This window comes from Nannospalax galili, unplaced genomic scaffold (genome assembly GCF_000622305.1).
Source record: "Nannospalax galili isolate Female #2095 unplaced genomic scaffold, S.galili_v1.0 scaffold1631, whole genome shotgun sequence".
In the NCBI taxonomy this organism is placed as follows: domain Eukaryota; kingdom Metazoa; phylum Chordata; class Mammalia; order Rodentia; family Spalacidae; genus Nannospalax; species Nannospalax galili.
Genome location: NW_008329035.1, coordinates 928,165 through 953,465, shown reverse-complemented (window position 1 = coordinate 953,465; position 25,301 = coordinate 928,165). Strand labels below are relative to the sequence as shown.

Below are 25,301 nucleotides of genomic sequence, written 5' to 3'. Positions count from 1 at the left end.
ATATTCTTAACTGCTGAGTCATCTCTCCAGTCCATCCCCATTTTTTATTAAAGAAGCCAGCACAGTGACACCATAGTTTTTATATGCTGGAAACTAACTAAATTAAACAACATTGTTCATGCCAAAGAAATGCATTCATATATACAACTTGGGAGTTAGCAGCCTGTAACCTCTGCCTTTGGCAGTCTAAGGCCATTCTCTGACTGCTTTAGGTCATAGTAGGATGCACACCTGCAGATATTCTCAGGATATATTTGCTGTTTTTGAAAATAGATCTCATTGAAATTAATCATCCCTAAATCCTTCATGTGCCTGTGATATGCCAGGCACTGTACTAAGCAACTTCTGCGTTTCTTTGCATCACCACAATAAACCTATAAAGCCTTTGTTATTGGCATTCTTGTCTTCCTACAGATGAAGATACAGGATGCAGAAGTATTGAATGATTCTGTCATATAGCTGCAGAGACAGAGTAAGGGTGTGTAGCCACTGCATATGTCAGTTATTCTTTCTTTTATTTGTTTTGTTTGAGACAGGGTTTCCCTGTAGCTCCAGCTGGCCTGGAACTCTATGTAGACCAGACTGGCCTTGAACTCACAGAGATCCATGTGCCTCTGCCTTCGGAGTGTTGGGACTAAAGGCATGTGCCACTACACCTGGGTCACATCTTTCAATCATTCCTTACCACTTTGCTGTATTGTTCCACAGAGCTGTAGAGAGACACATTTTAGAGCCAGAGAGGGTCACAAATCTCAGCTATCACCAAGAATGTTAAACTTCTTAGCAAGTGTGTGTGTTAATGTATGTACACTTTTATGTACACTTGTTTGCATGTGTATAGGTATCATAGGTCAAGCTTGAGTGTCATTCCTCAGGTGCCATGCATCTTGTTTTTCTAAAAATATTTATTATTTTTATTTTATGTGTATGACTGTATTTATTGCCTGCATGTATGTGCAATACCACGGAGGTCAGAAAAGGGCTTCGGATTCCCCTGGAACTGGAGTTAAGGATAGTTTGTAGCTGCCATGTGGGTGCTGGGAATTGAACCAGGGTCCTCTGCAAGAGTAGTCAGCGCTCTGCTGAGCCATCTCTCCAGTCCCCCATCTAGTTTTTTGAGAGAGAGTTTCTCATTGGCCTGGAACTTGCCAAACAGGCTAGGCTGGCTGGGCACTGAGCCCCAGGGATCCTTCTGTCTCCACCTCCCCAGTGCAGAGATTACAAGCCTGTGTCACCACACTCAGCTTTTTTTTTTATGAGTTCTAGGGATGGAACTCAGGTCCTCATGCCTGTGCAGCAAGCTCTTCACTGACTGAGCTATCTACACCCCCACCCCCCGTTTGTTATTTGAAGATACAGAAGTAGAGACCAAAAGCAAGGAGTTTTTTTTTTAATATTTTATTTATTATTTTTATTTTATGTATATGAGTATATTGCCTGCATGGATGTAAGTGCACTATGTTGTGCAGTGCCCTCAGAGGTCAGAAGAGGGCATCAGATCTTCTGGAACTGGAGTTATGGATGGTTGTTAGTTGCCATGTGGGTGCTGGGAAACGAACTCAGGTCTTCTGCAAGAACAGCCATTGCTCTTAAGTGCTGAGCCATCTCTCCAACCACAAGAAATAATTTTTACAAGTCCTCAAGGATATCTGTGGCTAAGCTGGAGCAAGTTCAAAGCCTGTCCACTGTGCCATGTATTTTCTGGTCCTTGATAGCTCTAAAGAGGGGACATCTATGTGGCTTTTATGAAAGTATGCTAAGGCCTGGACAAATTTCCCTTGCCAGTGTCATTCTGAGTTGACATTTTCACCTTTCTACAGCTTCTTGTCTTTTTAACCATGAGAGTGGACTGCAGAAATTATTTTCCTCTAATTTGATCTGTCATTTCATTCATGAACTCAACCATCAGTATCATTTGAGGGAGGAGTCAAAGGACAGGGAAAAATATTTCAGAACTGTGATAAATATCTGTCTTGTAGGACCTTTCTGTCAATACCTAAGAGAAATGGCACTGAGAAACCCTGAAAAGCTCATTTTGTGTCCTTAGAACAATGGGTATAATGAAAAGTTTCAGAAACACTGAATTTCAACATATAATTTCTTAAAGATATGTACATGTGAATTTAATAGGTATGTACAGATGGTCTTTTATGTGCAAAGAATTTTGCTGAGTCCTGTGGGGATATAAATATAATAAGACATATCTCTGTCTTTACAGAGTTTACTGCATAGTAGAGAAAGCAGATAGATATTTTTTAATTACAATAATATAAGAGACATAAAAATATTGAGGAACTACCAAAAATAGAAAGAAATATAGATAAAATCCAACTTCAGAAATCAGGGAAGACTTCCAAGATTTGAAGCAGACCTTGAAGGTTGGCCAGGTTTCAGTAACTATATTGGGACTGAAAGCTGTACAGGCAAAGGAAGCATAGAAGCAGACACGGAGGTGAGAAAACCAGGGTGTGTTTAGAAAACACGTAGTAACAAGTCTGCTCTCACTGTGGAGGACTTGGATTGCCAGTCTTGGGAGCCTATTTTGCTCACTGAGCAAAACGGGTTTCCTAGAGGCTTTTGAACAGACCAGGGACATGACCAGGGATGTTTGTAGGACGGTGAAACTTTGCAGAACTGAAGCTGGAAGAGACTGCAAGTGATGCTGCAGGGTTCTTGAGAAGAGCTAGTGCCGGGCTGTACAAGAGGGCTGATAGAGATACATGAGTCTTTGAGACTTCTTGTGAAGAGGGTAAAAAAAATAACACAAAATGATTTCTGTAGCTCAGAGCTTATATGACTAGAAGAACGCTGCTCCGACTGCTAGAACAGGGAAGAAAGGGAGAACTTGTTTGAGACAGGAGATCAGTTTCAAAGTATCGAGGCTAAGGAGCCAATTAGTTGTCAAAGGAGATGGTACATTTGGACCTGGGTTTCCCATGTAAGCATACCTTACAGATTTAAGTTTGGGAAATATTTACATGGGAACTAAGATCAATATTTACTATATGCAGTTATTTTCTAATACATAGGTGAATTTCTTTATATACTATGACATCAAACCACATAATATCACCATAAAATTGAGACCCAGAGGGGTTGATTGTTTGCAGATGTTCCCACAGTTCCATTTATCCCATCACCTATTGAGGACCTACTGTGTGAGATCCTGATGTAAAAGTTGGCAAAAGTTATATTGATTCTGTCTTCAAGTCTAAACTCTTCATGAGTAAATAAGGGATAGATTAGATCTAGAAAGAAGAAAACAGTCTGAAAAGGAGACTATAACATTGGAAAACATTAAGCAATGAAGAGTTGGGGAGAGAGGAACAAGACCTAGATGAATGTCTGCAAAGTATAGATAAGAGAGATGGAGAGTGTCAGGGAGTTTCAAAAAGAAGAGTGCTATAGTTTTGACCTAAATTGTCTCCCAAGCTCTTGTGTATTAAAGGCTTAATCTCCACATGATACTGTGGAATGTTGTGGAAGCTTTAAGAGGTGGGGCCTAGTGAGAGATTTTGAGTCATTGAGATTGTCCTTGAAGAGCTCATTGGTTGCTTCTTAGTGAATGCTCGTCCTCTGTCACATGCTCCTGCTATGATGTACTGCCTCACCATCAAAGGTTCAAAGCAACTGGGCCAACAACTATGTATTTTAGCCTACAAAACTGAGCCAAAATAAAACCTTTTCCTGATTTTAAGTTAACTGCCTCAGGTATTTTCAGTCAGCAACTGAAAGCTGACTAACAAAAGGAGAGGCAGCTAGAGTGGGAAGAAAGAAACTTCTTTGTAGCTAATAGCTTCACATATTTCAGAAATACCAAGGACACATGAAAAGAGAAGCATCTCAATTTGGTACTAAGTTAATTAAGTAGGTTCCAGTGAAATAGAGAGGCTGTAGCATCAACATGGCAGTGTCATAGAGTCCAGAAGTCATGAAGTTAGGCATTCACAGGTGAAGCTATTAAGACATTGACACTATTCCCATTTCATTAATTGCTATCTTTCTTTCTGCCTCCTTAACAAACTATCCACAGATACCAGAGAAGGTCCTGGATCTCCTGGAACAGAATAAGCAGTTATGAGACACCTGATGTGGATGCTGAGAATCAAACTCAGGTCCTCCGCAATAGCAAGCAGTAAGCGCTCAACTGCTGAGCCATCTCTCCAACCCTGAAGAGAGGTTATTAAATAAAGCTTTTAGGATACAGTGCAATCAGTCTGACATGGAAAAAAAGCATAATGAGTGAGTAATTACTTTAGAAGGGAGATCTTTGTGACACATTAAAGAAGTAGATTCCATCAAATGAGAGGAGCAATAGCTAGAGTATGTTTGGACGGGCATGCTGGTGCAAGTGGAGAGGAGAGGAAGAAGGACAGAAACATTTGGGAGGACAGTGGAGGACTTGGGAGTTCACAGGAATATTAGCAGGATTTCAGGTCTCTGTGAGCTGTAAAATGCCCCTAAAACCCAATTCCACAAGTAAATACAGCTTGTGTGCGTTACCAGAGAAATATTTTGGAATGAGAATGGTGCGATTTTATAACACGGTCTAAGATGCTTACTTTGGATGGAAAAATAAAAAAAAAAAAAATGAGTCTGAAACAGTCAGGAGAGGTGGTGTTTTGTTTTTCTTTTAATTTTTTAAAAATATTTTATTTATTATTTTTATTTTATGTGTATGAATGAATTGCCTGCATGTATGTGAGTGCATCCATGTCATGCAGTGCTTCAGAGGTCAGAAGAGGGCTTCGGATTTAAGTGGAACAAATTTCATCATACATGAATATTGCTTTAAAAGTCATGGTGGCCAGGCGTGGTGGCGCATGCCTGTGGTCCCAGCACTTGGGAGGCAGAGGCAGGCAGATCTCTGTGAGTTCAAGGCCAGCCTGGTCTACACAGTGAGTTCCAGGCCAGCTGGGGCTACAGGGAGACCCTGTTTCAAAAAAACCAAAAAAAAAAAAAAGTTGTGGTGGCTATATAAACAGTTCTGTGCTCTGGATGAATAATTCTCACTTTTTTTTTTTTTTGTAATTTAACAATTTTTGAAATGCTGTTAAATTGAAAAACATTTCCCATTTCCCTTGGATACCTGCTGTGCATTAAAAAGTGCAGAATGGACTTGTGTGTGTACTATTTTAACTTTTTAAGGTTAGTATACAGAACAGTGGGTTCCATCATGACACCTTTGTGTGTGTCATTGTACTAGATTCTTCTTCATTCCCTTCTCCTGCTCTCCTTCTCTATGCAGCCCCTCCAGCTATTCTCCCTTTCTACTTTCCTTTTATGTGTAGTCCATTAACTCTCCACTTCCTTTAACATTTCTTCCTCCTCTCTCATGATCCTTTTTTAGGACCTACAAACACACATATAATTTTATATCTAGGTTCTGTACATGAGAGAAAAAATGGTATTTGTCTTTCTGAGTCTGGTTAATTTTCCTTAACATGATGACATTTTCTGTTTGCATCCATTTTGCTGCAAATGCCATGATTTTTCTTTACAGCTGTATAAAATTCCATTGTGTATATGTACTACCTTTTTTTTTTTTAAACTGTTTATCTGTCGATGGGCACCCATGCTGATTCCATTTCCTGATTATTGTGAATAGAACAGCTGGTGCATGCTTTTGTTTAATAAGAAAATCATGTAGATTTGGAAGAAGTTGCCAACAGCAAACCAACTTTTAATATGACTGCTTTCATTTTGAATTGAAGAATTCTTTTATGGTTGTAAATGAGCAGGTTGGTATTCATGGAGTAGACACTACACAAGATCTGGCATTGGACAAAAGACTAGCCTTACTGTGAGCTTTCTTTAGCATCAGTTCCTTCACTGTGAAATGAAGACAAAAGCAGCATCACCCCAGAGATTTCATATGAGGATGCAGTGAAGGCATCTCAATCATGGCTTCAGGGGATAGGGTCCCGTGAGCTTGCTGTGACCATCCATAATTCTCCCTGTATGGAACTGATAGTACATCAGTTTGAGAACGTGCAGTCTAGGCAGTGTTTACTTTCTCAGCTGACTCTCTGGTATGAACAAAGAACAAAACCACAGTGCTTACAAAACAGAGAAAGTAGGGGAAGTCTTACAGGTCACAGAGAGGTAAATTCATAAGGAGAATTTAGAGAGCGCTCCATTAAAGGTCCTTAACACTCTGCTGCCAACAACTCTTTGAGCTGCCATGATTCAAGGGCAGACCTGTTTTTCTTAGAGACAATGACTGTTCCTCCTCATCATAACAACGTGAACCCTGATTGAAGGACCTCATTGTTCTGTGAGGTCAGGCTTCAGCTTCTATAAAGCAGATCTTTGGACAAGAGCTCTGGTTTTGCCTTCAAAAGGACTCAGCGGCTAAGACCACTCTAAAGTGGACTTCTAACTCTTAGGCCTTTTCTACTCAGATCCATGTATATCTGGGAACTGCATTAATCTCCAGGATGTAGAAGTTGAAGAATTAGACATTTAGCTTAAATCTTGCTGATTAAGTTTTAAAATATGATTATCCTTCTCATAAGATTACAGAAATGAAGTATTCTTCAAAATATATTTTTATGAGCATCAAAGGGCTATCCAACTTTCTACCTGTCTTCTTTTTTATCCCTTCCTTTTCTTCCCCTTCTCTCACTTATTATCTATTAATTTATCAATCTTAATGTTCTATCATCTATCTGTATACCTATCATCTAGCTGTCTCCTTGTTTATCTTCTATTATCTATCCATGATAACTCTTTATATATTTATCGTCTCTTGGCTACATGCCCTATGTCTTTGTCTACCTGATTTTTGTCTCTTTCTTTTGATGAGTGATAAGGAAGTCAAAGTTGTCTGAAGTCTCAGATATTGTTGACTTCATTTGAAATTTTCAATCATACTTAGTTTGAACTGTTTGTTGGAATAATGGTGAAGGAAGAAGACTTCTAAGGTTCAGAAAGACCCAGTTCAGCATACAGGGACAAGTGAAGCAAAGGAAATTTGTTGCTGAAAGATGAGGCTAGAATTCTAGATAAGAAGAAAACAATTATAACCCTTATTTCCTCTACAGAAAGAGAGGTTAATGGTGCCAGTTCCTTATATAGTCTCATTTTCTAGTTGTTTTTTTGAAACATGTTTTCATTATGCAGCCCGAAGCTGACTTTAAACTTGTGCTCCTCCTGCCTCAGTCTCCTGAGTGCTGAGGTTACATATGCACCAACACACTACCACTCATTTTTCAACTATTATAAGACTTTCTGCCCTGAGACAGGCTATGGCCCCCCTGTCCCTACCTCCTATCTAGGGGATTCACCAGTGTCCCAAACCTACTTAGGCAGTGACACTACCACAGTGAAGGAGAGATCAGGGTCTGGAGGTCTCAGAGGTAACTTGAACTCCTGGTAAGGAGAGCTCTGCCAGCACTGTTAAGCTCAGCCTATAGCCCAGAATGAGTTATTCCTCTAAGAGGACTTCCTGCATTCTGTAGGCTCTGAAACTCCTGGTGAGATCTAGGACTAAATAGTGACCCACACCTTCTGACTGAACATTCTGGGTGACACTGGCTGCTCATTTTCTCTAGTCTTCTAGTACTTATCCTAGTAACTTCAGTCACTACTTGAAGTTCAAACTTCCCAGATCATTGTCATATGTTGCTTGTGTCAACACCTGCTTTCTTCTTCCCTTCACCTGACCCACACCTCCTAAGTTCTGTGACCTCAAACTCCTCCAGTGCATGTGGGAATTCCTGGCTTGCCAGTGCTGCCAGACTCCCCTCTCTCATCCCTAAACACCTCACTCTCTTCTTCCTCTGATTGACAGTGTCTGTTCCATGAAGAAATTCCTTTCCTAGAACAGGCTCCTCTCAAATGAAAGATGTCTTTTCCTTCAACCTCTCAGTTGCCTCAGAAACCATAGGTAAAATAGACATATTTTTGGTTCCTATGGATTCTTCCAAATCATCTTCCCTTTCAACTTTGATGAACATCAAAAAAATCATCCATCATGATCAAGTTGGCTTTATTCCAGCAATGCAGGGACGGTTCAATATATGTAAGTCAATAAATGTAATAAAATATGTAAATGTACTTAAAGCCAAACTCACATGGTCATCTCAATAGATGCAGAAAAGGCTTTTGACAAAATCCAACATATATTCATGTTAAAAGTCCTAGAAGGAATTGGTCTAGAGGGAACATACCTCAACATAATTAAAGCTAATACAACAAACCCATAGCCAACATCATTCTAAATGGAAAAAAAACTGGAAGCATTTCCATTAAAATCAGGAACCAGACTGGGCTGTCCACCATCTCCACTCCTTTTCAATATAGTGCTTGAAACTCTTGCAAGAGCAGTAAGAGAAGAGAAGGAAATTAAAGGAGTACTAATTGGAAAAGAAGTCAAATTATCACTATTTGCAGATGATATGTTATATATAAGAGAGCCCAAAAATCCCACCAGAAAACTGTTAGAAATGATTAATACTTTTAGTAAAGTGGCAGGTTTCAAAATCAACTTACAAAACTAAGCAGTTTTTCTATATATTAATAACAAGCAATTAGAAAAAGCATTCAAGGAAACCCTCCAATTCACAATAACCTCAAAAAATATTTAGGACTAAACCTAACCAAAGACATTAAAGATCTCTACAGTGAAAATTTTAAGTCTTTAAAGAAAGAGACAGAGAAAGACACTAGGAGATGGAAAGACCTACCATGCTAATGGATTAGTAATATTAATATTGTGAAAATGACCATCTTACCAAAAGCAGTCAATAGATTTAGTGTAATAACAATCAAAATACCTATGACATTCTTCACAGAGCTAGAAAAAAAAAAACATCCTAAAATTCATTTGAATCACAATAGACCCTGGATAGCCAAAACAATCTTGGGCAAAAAGAACACTGCTGGGGAGATAACCATACTAGATCTCAGATTATATTACAGAGACATAATCATAAAAACAGCATGATACTGACACAAAATAGACACATAGATCAAGGCAACACAATAGAAGACTCAAACATTAGTACACGCAATTTCAGCCACCTTATATTTGACAAAGGTGCCAAGAACACCCAAAGAAAGAGTATCTTCAAATGGTGCTGGCAAAATTGGATCTATACCTGTAGAAGAATGAAATTGGACCCTTATCTTTCACCCTGCATAAAAGTCAACTCCAAATGTATCAGAGACCTCAATATAAAACTTGGAACTCTGAAACTGCTAGAAGAAAACATAGGCAGTATCCTCCAAGATATAGGAGTAGGAAAGGACTTTTGAATTGGACATCAGCTACTCAGGCACTAAGGTCAGCAATCAATAAGTGGGACCTCATTAAGCTACAAAGCTCTGTACAGCAAAAGAAGCAACCAAGGAATTGAAGAGGAAACCCACTGAGTGGGAAAAAATCTTTACTAGCTACACATCCAACAGAGAATTAATATCCATAACATACAAAAACTCAAAAAACAAGAAAATAAATGACACAATAAAAAGATTGGCTATAGACCTGATCAGAGAGTTCTCAATTGTAGAAATAAAAATCACTAATAAACACCTTTAAAAAATGTTCAGCATCCTTAGTAATTAGAGACATGCAGATAAAAACCACTTTCAGATTGCATCTTACTCCAATCAAACTGGTTAAAATCAAGAGAATCAAAAACACCAAATGCTGGTGAGGATGTGGAGAAAGAACTCTCATTCATTGCTGGTGGTATTGCAAATTCATGCAACCCCTATGGAAAGCAATGTGGAGAACTCTCAAAACAAAACAAAACCAACCAAACAAAAAAACCCCAAAACTAAAAATGAACCTACCATATGACTCCTTGGCATATGCCCAAAGTACTCATCATACTGTAGATGTAGAGATACCTATACATCCATGATTGTCTCTTCACAATAGCTAAGAAATGGAAACAATCCAAATGTCCCTCAGCTGATGAACGGAAAATGAAAATGTGGTACATTTACACAATGGAGTTCTACTCAGCAGTAAGAAAAGATGAAATTATGAGATTTTCAGGTAAATGGATGGAACTAGAAACTGTTATACTAAATGAAATAATACAAATACAGAAAAGCTAGCAATGTATGTTCTCCCTCATTTGTGAAATATAGCACCAATCCCTTATATGTGGGTATATATCCTGATGTAACATCAGGAACCAGGAAAATGGAAAGGAATCATGGCGGCAAATGAAAAGAAAGAACCCTGAAGATGGGGATAGTAGGGAACAGATGTTACCGGGGGGATGTGGGGAAAGTGAGAGTATTTGGCTGGGAGGGGAAGAGTGAGGGACATGCATGGGGCCATGGTGGAGAAGGAGGGAACTCATTAGAGTGGGGGTGGTGGGAAGCTGGTGTTATTGGGAGAGGAAGAGGATAATAGGGTTGCTTGGACTGGGGAGGGAGGAGGGAGGTCTGATGCAGATTGAGAGAGCAGAAATGAATGCATCTTGGAGGCGGGGTAGGGTAGTCAGAGGGAAATGTGTTTCCCCTGAAGCCTCCTGAGAAATGCACATACGGTGCCCAAGCATTAGTGCATATGTATACTTGGGGGCTATATGGAAGGACCACAGTGCCAGACAGGAGAGATCTCCCTTCAAATGGTTGGTCAGAGTGGTCCAAGAGACTCCCAAATAACATAGGCTATTGCCAGAACTCTTGGTTATCTCCCAGAACTGGAAGATAAGACCTTACTGCTGAAGACAGGGCATACTTTAGACATAGGACTTGGAGCAATGGAGCAGGAACTGACCTGGAAGCCTTCTACTTGAAGTTTAGCTCTCATAGTTCTGGAGGATACTATGCAAGTTGATAAGGGAGAAAATCAATCAATGGTCCAACCCAGTCCCAAATCCTAATAACAAAACAACCAGCACAGCAAACTACCTCTCTTGGTACAGTAGTGGCACTGTTATCTGGGGAGTAATCAACAGCTATGTAATTGGACTTAAAGCCCTCTCAATGGTAGTGAACTCATGGGTGGCACTGTAAACACAGCCAAATACTCATGGCTGGAGAGGTCATCAATCCTAGAGAAAGCCCTATTCTGTCATATCACTAGAAAAATGAAATTTCTTACTATATGCTAAATATGGATTCTTATATTTACAGACAAATATACATAGACCACTCATCAAAGAAGCTTCTTTTTGGAACAGATGTAGGCTACTACAGAATCCCACAACTGGTCAGACATGGAGAATATACATCTGAGAGATGCCCAGTCCTAAGTGACATATCTACAGTGGAACCTTTCTACACATGAGACTCATGGAACACAATGGGATGGCGGGGAGGGGGGGTATAGAGAGAAAACTAGTGCATACTTCAACTCTCACCAATGACGCTTCCTTATACAACAGTGTGATGTACACAAAAGGCCACAATTGGCCAAGTTTTAAAAGAATAAGAGACTGAAGTATGTGTGTCCCTGGATAGGACTCCTATATCAAACCTCTCCCACCCACAACTCAGGGACCATTGCAGAAGAGGGGTCAGAAAGATTGTAAGAGCCAGGGTTGGTCCGTGAATATTGGGAAACAGAGGGTTTCAAGCCACTGGAGTTTGCACATGTGACCTTGTGGCAATGGTGGCTTCAAGCACAGGACCCATACCAACTCAATCAGAGGGTCCAGAGTGGAGCGAGGTGGTGGGTCAGCTCTAGTCTGGGGACTCTTAGAAACTGATCACTATGAAGTGAGGAAGAGTTAGGCTTTAAGACATGATCTCTAGATAGGCTGACTAGACTTCGGTGGATGAATTTGCACCAAAGGACATCTGAATACAAATAGATAGGACTTAATATGTATGATGAAATACATGAGGTCCAGTGGGGTTGTAGGAGGGCATGGATGGGGGAAGGGGTCTAAATTTGATTAAGAATTATGTATATATGAAATGTAGAAAAGCTCGATAAAAATTTTCAAAATTAGCTCAGGAATTCCGGAATTGCTGGAAAGGAGGTTTAATGGTTCACTGCCATTGTTAATGCTGCTGAGAACAATGACTAAACTCACTGAAAAATTATTCTAGCAAAAACACCATTCTTAGTTTGTATTGCTACCTGATGTATCCCGAATCCTAAACCTGAAGCTGGAATCTATGTTACTGTTGCCCTAGAAAGACAAGTTCCTTTGGCCCCTGTTCTTGTTAGAAAATCAACCAGTTCCCAGTTTAGGGAAATCACTGCTTACTCTTTTCCTGATTTTTCTGCCCAAGTGTTGGCAGCCTTCATTCTTTTACTTAAATATATCACATTCTCATCTTATCAGGGCCTCCAGACAGTCTATTTCCTGTCTTAGAGAGTCCCTTCCACTCTCTGTCATTCTTCCTCCTCATCTTCTACTGCTCAGACCCAACTCAGTCTCTCTTTACCATTCATCTTTCAATTAGACATTACTTCATGAATGGCATTGCAATGAGAGTGTGTTGGAACCAGGATATTTGTGTGTTTTGTTTGCTGTTGTATCTCTAGTCATAGAAAGTGAATGTTGAGTGAATGATTGATGATGCAGCCCTTATACTCCCAATGTAAGTAAGTTTCCTAAATTTATCTTTCATGTTTTGCTTTTACAGTGTGCCTAGTACTTTAAGTCTGTATTTGCATCAAAGACCATTATTAACAGTAAAAAAGCAACTCATGGAATGGCAGAAAATGCTTACAAATTGTACTAGTTAACTTTTCTCATTGCTGTGACAAAATACCTGGCAAAAGCAACTTGAGGAAGGAAAGGTTTATTTCAGCTCATGGTGTAAGAAGGGATATAGTCTCTCAGGCTAGGACGACATGGTGGCAGGAGCAAAAGGTAGCTGGTCACATTGCATCTGCTGTCAGACACAGAGAGATACTCTACTCAATTTTTATTCAGTTCTGAACCCTAGCCCATGGGATGATGCTGTCTACATTCAGAGTGGGTCTTCCCTCTCTAGAAGCACCATATAGATATGCCTAGAGGTTTGTTTCCTCAGTGATTCCAAAGGCAGCCAACTTGACAATGACAGTTGGCCATCACACAAAACATTATCTGAAAAGGGATTATTATTCAAAACTAGAAAGCATTCTTAAAATTCCACAACAACATAAAATCAGTTTTAAAGGGGGCACAGATCTTATACAAACATTTCTTAAAAGAATATACATATGGCCAATAAACACATGAAAAGATGCCAAAGGTTACTAATTACTAGGGAAATGCAAATAAAAATCGCAGTAAGATATCACTTCCTGCCTATTAGACTGATTGTTTTGTTGTTATTGTTTGTTTGTTTTTTAAATCCAGGCAAACAAAAAGCTTGAAAAGACCCTTTGTGCTTTGCTGGTAGGGATGTAAAATTGCATAGTCACTTTGGAAAACAGTATGGTGTCTCCCCCTAAATTAGAAATAGACTTACTGTCTGACCCAGAAATTCTACTTCTGAATATATCCAAAAGAACTGAAAGTAGAGACAAAAGCAGATAATTGTAGCAGCACTATTCACAATAGCCAACGTGGGTTGTGGAAACACAACCCAAAGTCCATTAATAGATGAATGGATACACAGAATATGATGTGTGTGCATGCATGCATATAGGAATTATTCAGTTTCAAAAAGGAGTAAGAATTTAGCATTTGCTACCACATGAACGTTGAGGCCATTCTGTATGCTAAATGAAATAACTTGGATACAAATAGACAAATATCGTATGGTTCCAGCTCTATGAGGTACCTAGAACTGTCAAATTATAGAAACAAAAAAAATGAGATTTGAGGAGCTGAAGAGAGAGGAAAAAGGAATTGCCATTTAATAGCGACAGAATTTTGGTTTAGTAAGATATAAGTTCTGGAGATGGATAGGGTGATACTGCACAGCATGAATGTACTCAGCACCACTGAGCTGGACACCTTGAGGTGATCAAAGTGGTATGCTTTCTATTTTGTATGTTATTGCCACAATAAAAATGCAAAACTGAGAAGAAAAAAAATCTATATTCCCTGTAAAATGTAAGCTCAATGAGAGCCACTTCGTCTCTCTTATCCTCAGCATCTAGCATAGGGTATGAGACACAGTAGGATTTTCTGTGGAGCCAGAATGAATGAGCGTAGAAGGAGTACCTGGAGTGGAAGGAAAGGAAGCCATTTGCATCCAGAGAAGAGTGACCAAAATCCAATGTAGCATTTTATGGCACAAGTTCCATTAAAGTTCTGTTTTGCATTTTTATTCGTTCCTACAATGCTTCTAAGCCAATCATAACCTCTCAGGGTCTTAGTCACTATGTTTTTAAAATTTGGTGCATAGTTTTTGACCAGCCTGGTCTCTTCTGGTGTTTATGAGAGAAATGAGTGACATACTCAATGCCAGTTTGCATGTGTTACAATCCTGAACTCCTGTTTGAGGTGATAATCTTTGCATGGTAGGGAGTAATTTAAACTCCCCTCCTCACCAGGCCTTCCTCTGGGTCAGAGCTACCTCACATAATGGATCTCAGCTGCTGCTCTTCTTTCTCCTACACTGCAGGCACTGGAACTGCCACATGCTTTAAATGGATGGACCATAAAAGCTTTGTTAAGCTATCCATATATCTTTTATGTCTGTTCATATATCATATTGTAAGAGGAGTTGAGCCATGTTGTTAACCCACATGCACCGTTCTAAATTCAGTCTGTGAGTGAATCAGGTTTATCCTTGAGATGGCAATGAACAGGAATTGGAAGATTTTTCTTCTATCATTTCGAGTGGAACTACTAAATGCTATAGGATCTTCTTGGAATTTTTAGATGGTTTCTTCTTTTTCACTTGAACACTTCATGCCCCCGGAGTGAAATGCATAGACATAGAGACGCAAATGGTCTGAAAACAAATGTACTGTAATACATTCACTCTGGCTACAAAAATAAAACAACCCAAACCGAGTTTTCTTTGCAGTCTTTAAATCCAGATGGCAGTAAAATTTGACATTTCCAATTCTGTTTGTGAAATTCATTTTGTTTTTAAATTGGGAAGAACCATAGAGCTAAAAATTTTCTGGAGCTCCAGGAAAGCCTGGTGAGACCACTTTATGAGTGCTATTAATAAGACTGTTGTATTTGAAAGTGAATTTGAAGACATGGTAGATAGAGACTGTAAACAAGTTCAGTGGATATGAATAAGGGCCCTGGTACCTCGAGGTACTGACCTGCTCCTCACATGAAATGGATAATGCAAGGAAGAGGGAAATGTGGACAAAAATAGTAACTGTTTTGGTGGCCAAATAAAGTCAATATTTAACAACAACAACAAAAAAAACCAATTCCCTGATTAGTCTGGTATTTAAAATTTAGCACTAGAATTACCACATTGTAGTTGATACATTTACTGTTCACATTAGTTGTTCTGTGCAGTAATATGTTCATAGTTCCCATTACAAACATTGAGTTATCATTCTCAAGTCTCTTTATGAAGTTCTGAAAGTAAGAATCATATGAAGTCTTTACATTAAAAGTGTCCATAGTGGAAAGATCCACCTTAATTATTTGAACTCAAGATTAGGGTCTAGAGCAGTCAAAACCAGGTAAGATATGTCCCTTACAGAATAGTTTGTTGGCAGGGATCTCCTTTGGCTAGGTCTGTTCTCTAAATACATTTAAAAAAAAGACAAGAGTCTCACTATGTAAATTTGGCTGGCATGGAACTCACTATGTAGACCAGACTAGCCTTAAACTCACAGAAATTCATCTGCCTCTGGCTTCCCAGGTCTTAGGATTCAAGGTGTGTACCACCACCACCACCATGCCTGGCTTCTCCATACATTCTTAAAGAGGATCATAGAAAAAAAAATGGCATTAACATGTTGTAATCAGTGTATTGAATAAGTTTCTTTTGGCTAAAAGGGGGAGAAAGCTTCTCTTAATAGGATTTAATAAAGAGAATTGATTGGTTTTTGTAACTGAAAAGTTCAGCAAGAAGGCTGGCCTGCCTTTTGCTTAACACAGGTATTCTAGAAATGATTTTAGGACTAGGTTTCACTTCCACTCCTTCTCATTTATATGGTGGTCTCTTTCTCAGACAGGGTCCTTCTTCACAGGTGCAAGAAGGCTGCAAGCTTTCAAGATTTCACACTTCCAAGATATCAAGTCTGTGGTGGAAGAGAGGACCTCTTGATCTCAGAAGATGAATGAATGTTTCATGCCTGGGTCTTGATGGAAAGCCATCATGGGGTCATGCATCATCCTTAAATCAATTGCTTCAAGTAAAATGTTTGCATATATTGTTTAATTTAGTCGAGTCATGGCCCACAATGGACTTAAGAGAGGAATGAACTATCCAGACCATATGACCTAGCATTGATGGGAAAGTAGCTCCTTTAAGGAGAATTATGGGGTCAAACTAACCAACCAACCAACGAAACAAACAAACATACAAACAAACAAACAAGCAAACAAACAAACAAACAGATACCCAAACCAGGCACATGCCTTCAATCCCAGCATTTGGGGGGCAGAAGCAGATGGATCTCTGTGTGTTCAAGGCCAGCCTAGTCTACACAGTGAGTTCCAGGTCAGCTGGGACTATGCTCCAAAAGATCCCCAAAACCCCAAACCAAAACAACAACAAAAAACCCAGATACCCGGCATGCTGCCTAGTTAAAGGACTCAAGAGTTTAATAGGACATTTACTGATACTGAGCGTCAATTACATGCTAGGACATGCTATGACGCCTAAGAAAGATTTTCTCCTTTAGGATGTTTATGGTCTGGGACACCATTAAGCTCTCAAAGTTGACACATCTGTAAGAGCTTTGTCTTCTGGCTCTCAAACATTTAATCATGAGGGTCTGATCCTCTTACTGCTTTGTGGTATTGCAGATACATTAATGGGCTGTTTTCTCCATATCTTTATCTTGGGATGGACATATTCTCTTCTGACAGAGAAAACAAATTTCTTTAAATTCTCCCATCTTTTTGCTAATCACATTCTATGTTTAAACCAAAAGGAGAAAGTTATTTCTGGCTCCTCTCTGTGGAAGTATTACAACTGTACACATAAACTGTGTATTATGTGTGAAACGATAGGGGCCATAGCTTCCTCCACTGGCTCTGGTCTAGATTCTTCCCTAATTTTTTGTGTTTGCTTACATGTCTCCTCTCCCCACATAAATGCATAATGTAAACACATACATATGTAGTACATGCATATATGTCAGCATGTGTATACACAGATGATATTAAAAATATTAACAGGTAATATGGCATATTCATGGACCAGAGTGAATGTTATCCATAAACAACTAGTACAAGTATACTGGGATACAGGTACTGACTATGAGCCCTATATCTGGGGTCTGTATAACAAGAACAAAACATTATGAACAGTGAAATTCCAAAGACTCATCACCCAAACTCTCCCCATGAAGATGGGAATGTGGGTGGGACAAAAGTAGAGAGTGTATGAGAATTGGATGAGCTGTTCTTGAGAAATAACCAATCAAAGAGGAAGACATTCTATACTTCTAACTTAGGACTCTACACATCGGTGAATGCCACATGATGAGGGCAAATCTGTGTAAGAGGAAGAAGAATAAAGTGTAAAGAAGAAGAAGTAAGGGAGGCAGAGATGATGAGGAAACTGCACAAATGGAGTTTCTCAGAGCTGGAGGAATGTATCAGAGGATCTCATATCAATGGAGAATGAAGTGCTAGGATGAGATTTTAATGTGTTCCTCTGGACTATGTCTTTAGACTAGCTTTGAGTAGTGCAACAACATTGTTCTCATATTTCTCTAAAAATGGATGACTGTATTTCCAGGTTGATAAAGGATTACACACTAAAAAGTGGTGTGTTAGAAGTCTTAGTACTTTTGTTTTTCTGCCTATAATCATGCTGAAGTGGCCATGTTTTGTGCACAAACCTACTTCTACCTTGCCACTGAATTGGAGAAGGGTTTCAGGATATAGGGTTGTCAATATATTGGCCAGTTGGTGTGATGTGATCTGAAAATAGAACAAGATGGACCTATCAGATTTCTCCTATTGGAAACTTGGATTATGAATACCAGTACATTCATTCTGTGAGTCAACTATGGTTACTGAGTACCTAGTTGTCCAGTGTGCTGGGCATAACAGGAAAAAGGGATAACGAATAATTAAAGAAAGGAATTGTAGATGATGGGAAGCTCTCTGAAGGGCTTGAAACAGGGAGACTTGGTAGGAAGTTGTTAACATAGAGAGCCTGTGTTGAGAAGGCTTCTCTGAGGAGATGATGGTTGAACTGAGAGTTGAATAAGGTGAAGAGCTGGGGGAACTGAGTTCCAGGCAGAAAGCACAGAAAAGCTAAAGACTAAAGTAGGAACAAGGTTGGCATGTTTCCTATGGATGAGTTACCTTGAAGTGGCATGGTGATGGAGAGGGTGGCAAGAACCCTGTATCAGAGAGTCAGGAGTGCCCTGGACAAGAGTGTGGACTTGATTTCCAAGTACACTGAGATGTCTTGAGAGTTTGAAGTGGACAGCAACCTATAAATAGACATTCCTTGAGAAAGGAACACCTCTGAGGGGAGAAGACAAGAGTTTCCCTGAGGGAGTTGGCTATGTGGCTATGGGGAGGGGGGAGGGTTGAGGGCTTGGGGGCAGGGGGAGGGGGAGGGGGAGGGTTGTGCCTGAAAAACAGAAACCGAGACTGGGAAGAAGTAGAAACCAGACTGTAGGTGAAGCAGGGATGCTCAGGTACAGAGGGCAGGCCCAGCAAGCCAGCCATGAGTAAGAATAGACGGAGACTAATGTGGCTTCCCATTTCCCCTGAGGGCTGTCTGTATGGTGCATCCTCTGAGATCTTCACTTCCGCATTGCTCCATTGATTCTTTCATTCCACCACCCTCTCACCTTGAAGAGCTAAGTTGAAAGACTAGAAACAAAATCTAGCTAATGAAAATGAATGGGATCCAGCTACACATAACATCTTGAAACTTGCCTCACTCCCTTCTTAAGGCCGAACAGGTATCTTTCACGTCAATATTACGATCTGCAGCACCACCTTAGTGCACATGGTGACTGTGTTGGGCACCTCTTGCTCTCATACCTCATACCCTCTCAGTCTTGATTTCACTCTGGCACAGGTCATACCTCACTTGAACCCACTGTTGCAGCTACACTATATATTTCTCAGTTTCTGTCTTCTCACAGCTCATGTGGGAAACCTGTGAGATCCCACTTAGCACGTCAGTATGTGCAGACTTGGAAGTGTAAAGGTGTTAATCCTCATTGGAAAAACCTTAACCAATGGAGCATGGGAGGTAGTAAATAAATGTTCTCCAATACTGCCTTTTGAGGCTGAAAATTCAAAGGGGTCACATTGTTTGTGGTTCCCAATAGTTTCTGGTTTTATAATCTACCTTTGAAATGAGTTTCCTTCTTCTCTAGTCCATGTGTCATAGTCTGTCACATCTCCTCCTTGGGTTTACTTATTAAAGTAAATCACCTCTATGCAAACCTTTAGCCTTAGCCTTCTGGCTGGAACCCAGGCGAAGCCTGCTTGAATCCTAAAATTATTTCCTTATTATGCACATCTAACTTTTTCATTTTTACTGTTATACATCATGTTACAAAACACAGTTTTGTAAATATGTTTTTGCAATTTCCTTGGAAAACATTACTATAAACAAAATTGTTAAATTTATGACTAACAACATACATACTTAAAAGGCTTTTGGTATACCCTGTAGCAAAAAAACCTCATTTAACAGTCTATTTAATAGGCTTTGGGGGAAAATTAGTCACTAATCCGAGAACATAATCTATCTGTAAAAATTCACTTACATGACTGGTTATATGCAGGGTCTGGCTGTCTTCTTGAACATAAGCCAGCGCTTCTGTTGTAAGTAAGGTGTTTACATAGACTTACTTTACTTGAGTCAAATCATATTACTATGGTTTTTGAGCTTGACTTTGTCCACGCTATTTTGAGTCTTTCTAACATTATAAAGTAAGTAGTGAGAGATAAAAAAATTAATGTAATTAAAAACTCATGTGTTAAGTTTGAGGCAGTAATACTGTTGCTGAAGGTTTTGAGAAATATAAGAATCTTTAGTTTAATCTCTAATGCTTCAAGATTGTTACAAGAATATTTTTCTTGACAGAAAAAAAATGTGACACCAACAATTCAATTATCTCTGTACCAGTGTCACTGAAAAAAGTCATAAGTATCTCTAAGTCTGTTTCAAAGGTACTGTCAGAATCCATCCAAGTAGATTTTTTTTCCAAACTCTATGTCCTTGACAGAGTTATGATATTTAACCTTCTAATTTACTGTAGTGAAAATAAAGTGGAAGTTATCAAGTAAGCAAAGAAAATAATGTAAGTTTTGATATCATATCATGTTAAATGTGTTCTTGTGACTGTATTGCCTAACTACTTACGCATACTTTAAAAAGCCCTGGGTTTTAGTGCATAGGCAGGTGATTATGATTTTCACAAAGGGTTGCTGGGTAGACACTTGCTTAGAATTATGCTACTTTCACAGAGACTGGCATTCTATTTAGAACATTTTGACATAATAGCACTTTCTCTACTATCTTGGCCTGTAATAAAAATGTGGGCCTTTGGCTTATTGACCAGAGTGGAGCTCTTTATAACAACATTGTTTCTATGGAACAATTAAATTCTTTATGTTATGTTGATTTAAAATGACTTTTGCTGGAACTTAACCCACTTAAATAAAACAAATGCATCTTCCTAAATCAGTTCTCTCTGTGTATAAACATACAGAATGTGTGGTGAGAACATCTATACAGTTAAAATTTCTTCTAGGTAGTGTTCCTGCTGATTAGGTTTGGCCAGCAGAGCTAGAACCAGAACACACAGCCTGAGACAAGGTAGGTGGGAAGTTTCAGGTAGGTTGTGCAGAAGCACTTGAAGATTTCAAGAACTGAATAACCCAGGAGAAACTGGAGTTTTGGAAACTATTATCAGGCCATAGCATATAACACATAGATTGAAAGAAGACTGTGATATGTTAGAAAACTGGTTTAGGCATGAAATGATAATGAAGTCTTGAGTGAATGTGCTGGTGCTAGAAGAAAATGCAAGGAGGAGAGGGGATACTGGAAACATTTGAAAGGATATGGGATGTGGAACAGTGGAGTGGTCAGGGAACTGCAACTTTGTGTTGGCATGAGCAGGGGTGGGGATTTGCCCTTCTTTTCTCCCCTTCCTCCCTTCCTCTCTTCCTTCCTTCATCCTTCCTCCTCTCCCTTCCTTTCCTTTGTAGACATAGTCTGGTTACATTGTACATGCTGGCCCCAAACTTAAAGCAATCCTCTTGCCTCAGTCTACTGAGTACTGTAATTACAGACATTTACCACCATGCCTGGCTTTTGAGACCTCTGGCTTTTTCATTACTGTGCTGGATAACTTTAGTGTCAACTTAACACACTGGGTTGAGGGAGCCTCAGTTGGGGAATTGCCTCTATTGGACTGGCCTGTGGCCATGTCTGAAGGGCATATTCTTGATGAGTGATGTGGGAGGGCCCAGCCCACTGTGGGTGGTGCCACCCCTGAGCAGGTGGGCCTGTGTTGCATAAGAAAGAAGGCTGAGCAGGGGCCAGGGGAGCAAGCCAGTAAGCAGCATTCCTCCATGGCCTGTGCTCCAGCTCCTGCTTCTAGGTTCCTGCCCTGAACCCCTACCTTGGGCTCCCTGATGAACTGTGACCTGGGAGTTGTAAGCTGAATAAACCCTTTCCTCCCCCAAGTTGGTACTGGTCAGAGTATTTTGTCACAGCAATGAAAAAACAAACCAGAACAATTACTATTTCTTTAGATACAAAGCAGCACTTGGTCTAGAGTAGATAATAAATACTTGCTGAAAGATAAGGACATTTATACCACCCAAAGTGGCCATATTACATTCTAAAATTGATTCTTCACTTATTTATCTCTACCTGAGGCTAGGTATAGATACTTACCAGCAACATAGTTTTGGCCTCAACAGGCCTGATTTGCCTTGTTTTCTAGCATGTTAGCCTTTTGTTTTCTTCTACAAGTAAGTTTTAGCCTCCCCAAAGGATGAGCTTTGTATGACTCTTCCTTCATCTTTGGAGCCAGGAAATAATTTATGGATAGGCACATTTGCCCTTTATTTCCTTCATAAAGTCACAAAGAACAATGTGTTACGTTTGCATTCACTTCCTTTGTGTGTTGTATAGAAACTGGAAGAAAAGGGCTTCCTTGCATGGAGAAAGCAGAGGCTTTATAATCACGAAATTCTAAGTAAATAGGGATTTATAGAATAGAAGGATGATCTAGAAATCTAACTTGTCACTGTCCTCAAGAATCACAGAAGCTAGTGAGATGGCTCAGCAGTTAAGAACACTGGCTGCTCTTGCAAAGGACTTGGGTTCCATTCTCAGCACCCACATGGTGGCTAACAACCATCCTTAACTCCAATTCCAGGGAATCTGATGCCTTCTTCTGACTTCCATGGACATTGCACAACATGGGTGCATTTACATGCTTGCAAGCAATACACTCATACACATACAATTTATTTAAAAAACAAGAATGCAAAAAAAAAAGGTAGTGAAATAAGAATAACTAGGAAATGAAAAACCCTTTTGGGACATTAAGCAAGTAGCAAATTTCTTGGGTCTGACTTTTCATGTTAGAAAAGAGAGGAATTAGATAATCTTTAAGGTGCTTTCCAACTATAAGTGTATAATCCTTTTTTCTGATTTTAAATGCATTGATGAAAATATTAGCTATTCTTGGTTGACTCTTTTATGGAATGATCCATAAAAGATCCATAGTCAGTCCCACTATTGCCGAAGAAAAAACTCTCCTCACCTGGCTTTGGCTGTTGGTCTCTGATTTTTCTGTAACATTTCTGGAGGCCTCCATGAGATCAACCTGCTGTACCCCTTTTTGGTAATAGAGGCTGCCTCTCCTGGACCCTGCAGTCCCTTCAGCCCCTGGAACAGAGATGTGCACACCCCTGAAGAATTTCCTCTCTGGGTTCTCCTTCCAGAAGGCCAGAAAATACTACATAGCCTGGAGCTTCTCACCAGGTGAAGTGAGACAGAGACCCAGAATGGATGTCCAGACCAGGTAAGCCCCCCTACCCCATGTTAGGTGGAAGCCGACTTGGGCTGATCCCTATAGGAGGCTGCATTCAAAGTCTTGATGTGATTCCAAGATGGCACTGGCCTCTAGTCAGGAAGGAAAGGGGACCACAATTAAACCTTGATGTGATTCCAAGGTGCTGGTCCCATTTCAGTAAAACAGGAATTTAATGGAATAACTAGGGACGACATTAAACTAGGCTATACAGGAGATTATGGCATTAAGATAAAACCCTCTAAATTAAAAACTTCCTGTGAAGTCAAGTGGTTTGATACCAGGCCATGCTGGGAAAGAATCCCCGAGTGCGGATGGAGGCTACTTGAACTCTAAAACCCAGCCTCATGTTTACCAGAAGAGGAGGGAGAACTGCCCCATAGCTACGAGGAGATTATGAAGGAAGTGTTCTCCAGTCCAGATTTAAAAGATAAGTATTTACTCACAAAGGACCATCCTAACCAAAATCCTTGATTATTGCGGTTTTGGTACACCTAGTTTTCGTGTAATTATGTCTTGTTTGTCTATAATAATCATTTTCCATTTGTTGTTTGAGATTTCATGTAATTATATGATGTATGTCTATACATTTTCTCGTGTGTTGAGATTTCACGTAATTCTGTCATGTGTGTCTATGATTGTCTTCATGTGTTGTTTCCATCAACACTAACTGGCCACTTCAATTTTTTCTTTTCATTCTTTTTTTTTTTTTTTTTTTTTGGTCTCTTTGAGACAGGGTCTCCTTGAAGCTCCAGCTGGCCTCAGACTCACAAGAGATCCACCTGCCTGTGCCTCCTGAGTGCTGGAATTGAAGGCGTGCACCTCCACACCCAGCCTTTTCATTCTTTTATTGTGTACAAAATTATTAGTTTTATTTTTGTTTTGTTTTGGCATGCCCAATTTAAGTACATATACACAGATTTATAAATATGGATATTTTGGTGACATATTCAAAGGCCTTATGAACTTGGATACCCTTAAACATCTTTAAATTTATTAGACAATGTCTCTAGGTCTATTAAGTGTTTCACAAAACTTTTATGTGCTGTTATGCAAAACAGTATCTGAGTGGATTGTTCAAGGGTCTTATTTGTTAGATACCTTTTGGTTTTGGTTAGCTTTCAAGATGCTTATTTTAAGATACCTCTTGTTTGTTTGCTTTGGAAATATTTTAGTTTTGATGTTTGGTCTGGTTTTGTGTTGTTTTCACACCTCTAAAGGCCTGAAAAATGGTTTTTTGGTCTTTTTTTGTTTTTTTGTTTTTTGGTCTTTTTGAGACAGGGTCTCCCTGTAGCCCTAGCTGGCCTAGAACTCACTGTGTAGACCAGGCTGGCCTTGAACTCACAAAGATCTGCCTGCCTCCCGAGGGCTGGAATTAAAGGCATGGGCTACCATACCAGGGTGAAAAATGGTTTGAGAAAACCAAACTCCAGCTGGTTATAAGTTTGATTTAATATGTTAACTCATCTTCAGAGCTGGTGATGAATTCTGGGACTGGTCTTCCTATTTCATCTTTTTTGGTCTTGTCCTTCATGCTCTGTTTCCTGCAGGGCAAGGGGTAGACGTGGCCTGTTGGGGGTGGGGTGTATTTCTTCTAGGGAAGCTCTGCTGGTTTGAATGTATCTCCCCTGGAGCAACTTTTTTTTGCCTTTAGCTCTCGTGCTTAAATCTGCATTGAACTGCCTTATGTTAACTATTCCTAAACTTCCCATCAGCAATTGAAACCAGGAATTCTGGTTTGGTTTAAAGGGAGATGTCTGAAACCTGGCAGAGCTCCCCCAGGCTCCTGGAGATGGCACTTGGCATCTGTGCTAAGTTTCTTTGCCAAGTTTCACTGACTGCTCTTGTAGAGGACCTGGGGTCTATTCCCAGCACCCACTTGGTGGCTAACATCCATAACTCCGGTTCCAGGGGAATCTGATGCCTTCTTCTGACCTCTGCAGGCACTTATACACATGCAGGCAATACATTCATATAAATAAAATAAAATTTAAAAAATATAAATTAATTTTGGGACTGGAGAGATAGCTCAGTGGTTAAGAACACTGACTGTTCTTGCAGAAGAACCAGGTTCAAATCCCAGCCACCATATGGCAGCTAACAACTGTCCGTAACTCCAGTTCCAGGGGATCGGACAGTCTCTTTTGTTCTCCGTGGGCGTTGCACAATGTGGGTGCACTTACCTCCATGCAGGCAATACGGGCATACACATAAAATAAAAAGAACAAATAAAATTTTAAAAAATATATAA

The 25,301-nt window shown here is 39.7% G+C and overlaps 1 long non-coding RNA gene across 1 annotated transcript in view; it reads left to right on the top strand.

Moving 5' to 3' along the window:
* The first annotated feature begins 4,082 nt into the window (after positions 1-4,082).
* Positions 4,083-25,301, top strand: part of LOC115069810 — a 24,320-nt gene continuing 3,101 nt past the window's right edge. The window contains exons 1-2 of the long non-coding RNA XR_003849042.1: positions 4,083-4,242; positions 22,869-23,041. This is a non-coding gene — a long non-coding RNA (uncharacterized LOC115069810). The remainder of the gene's footprint in view (positions 4,243-22,868; positions 23,042-25,301) is intronic.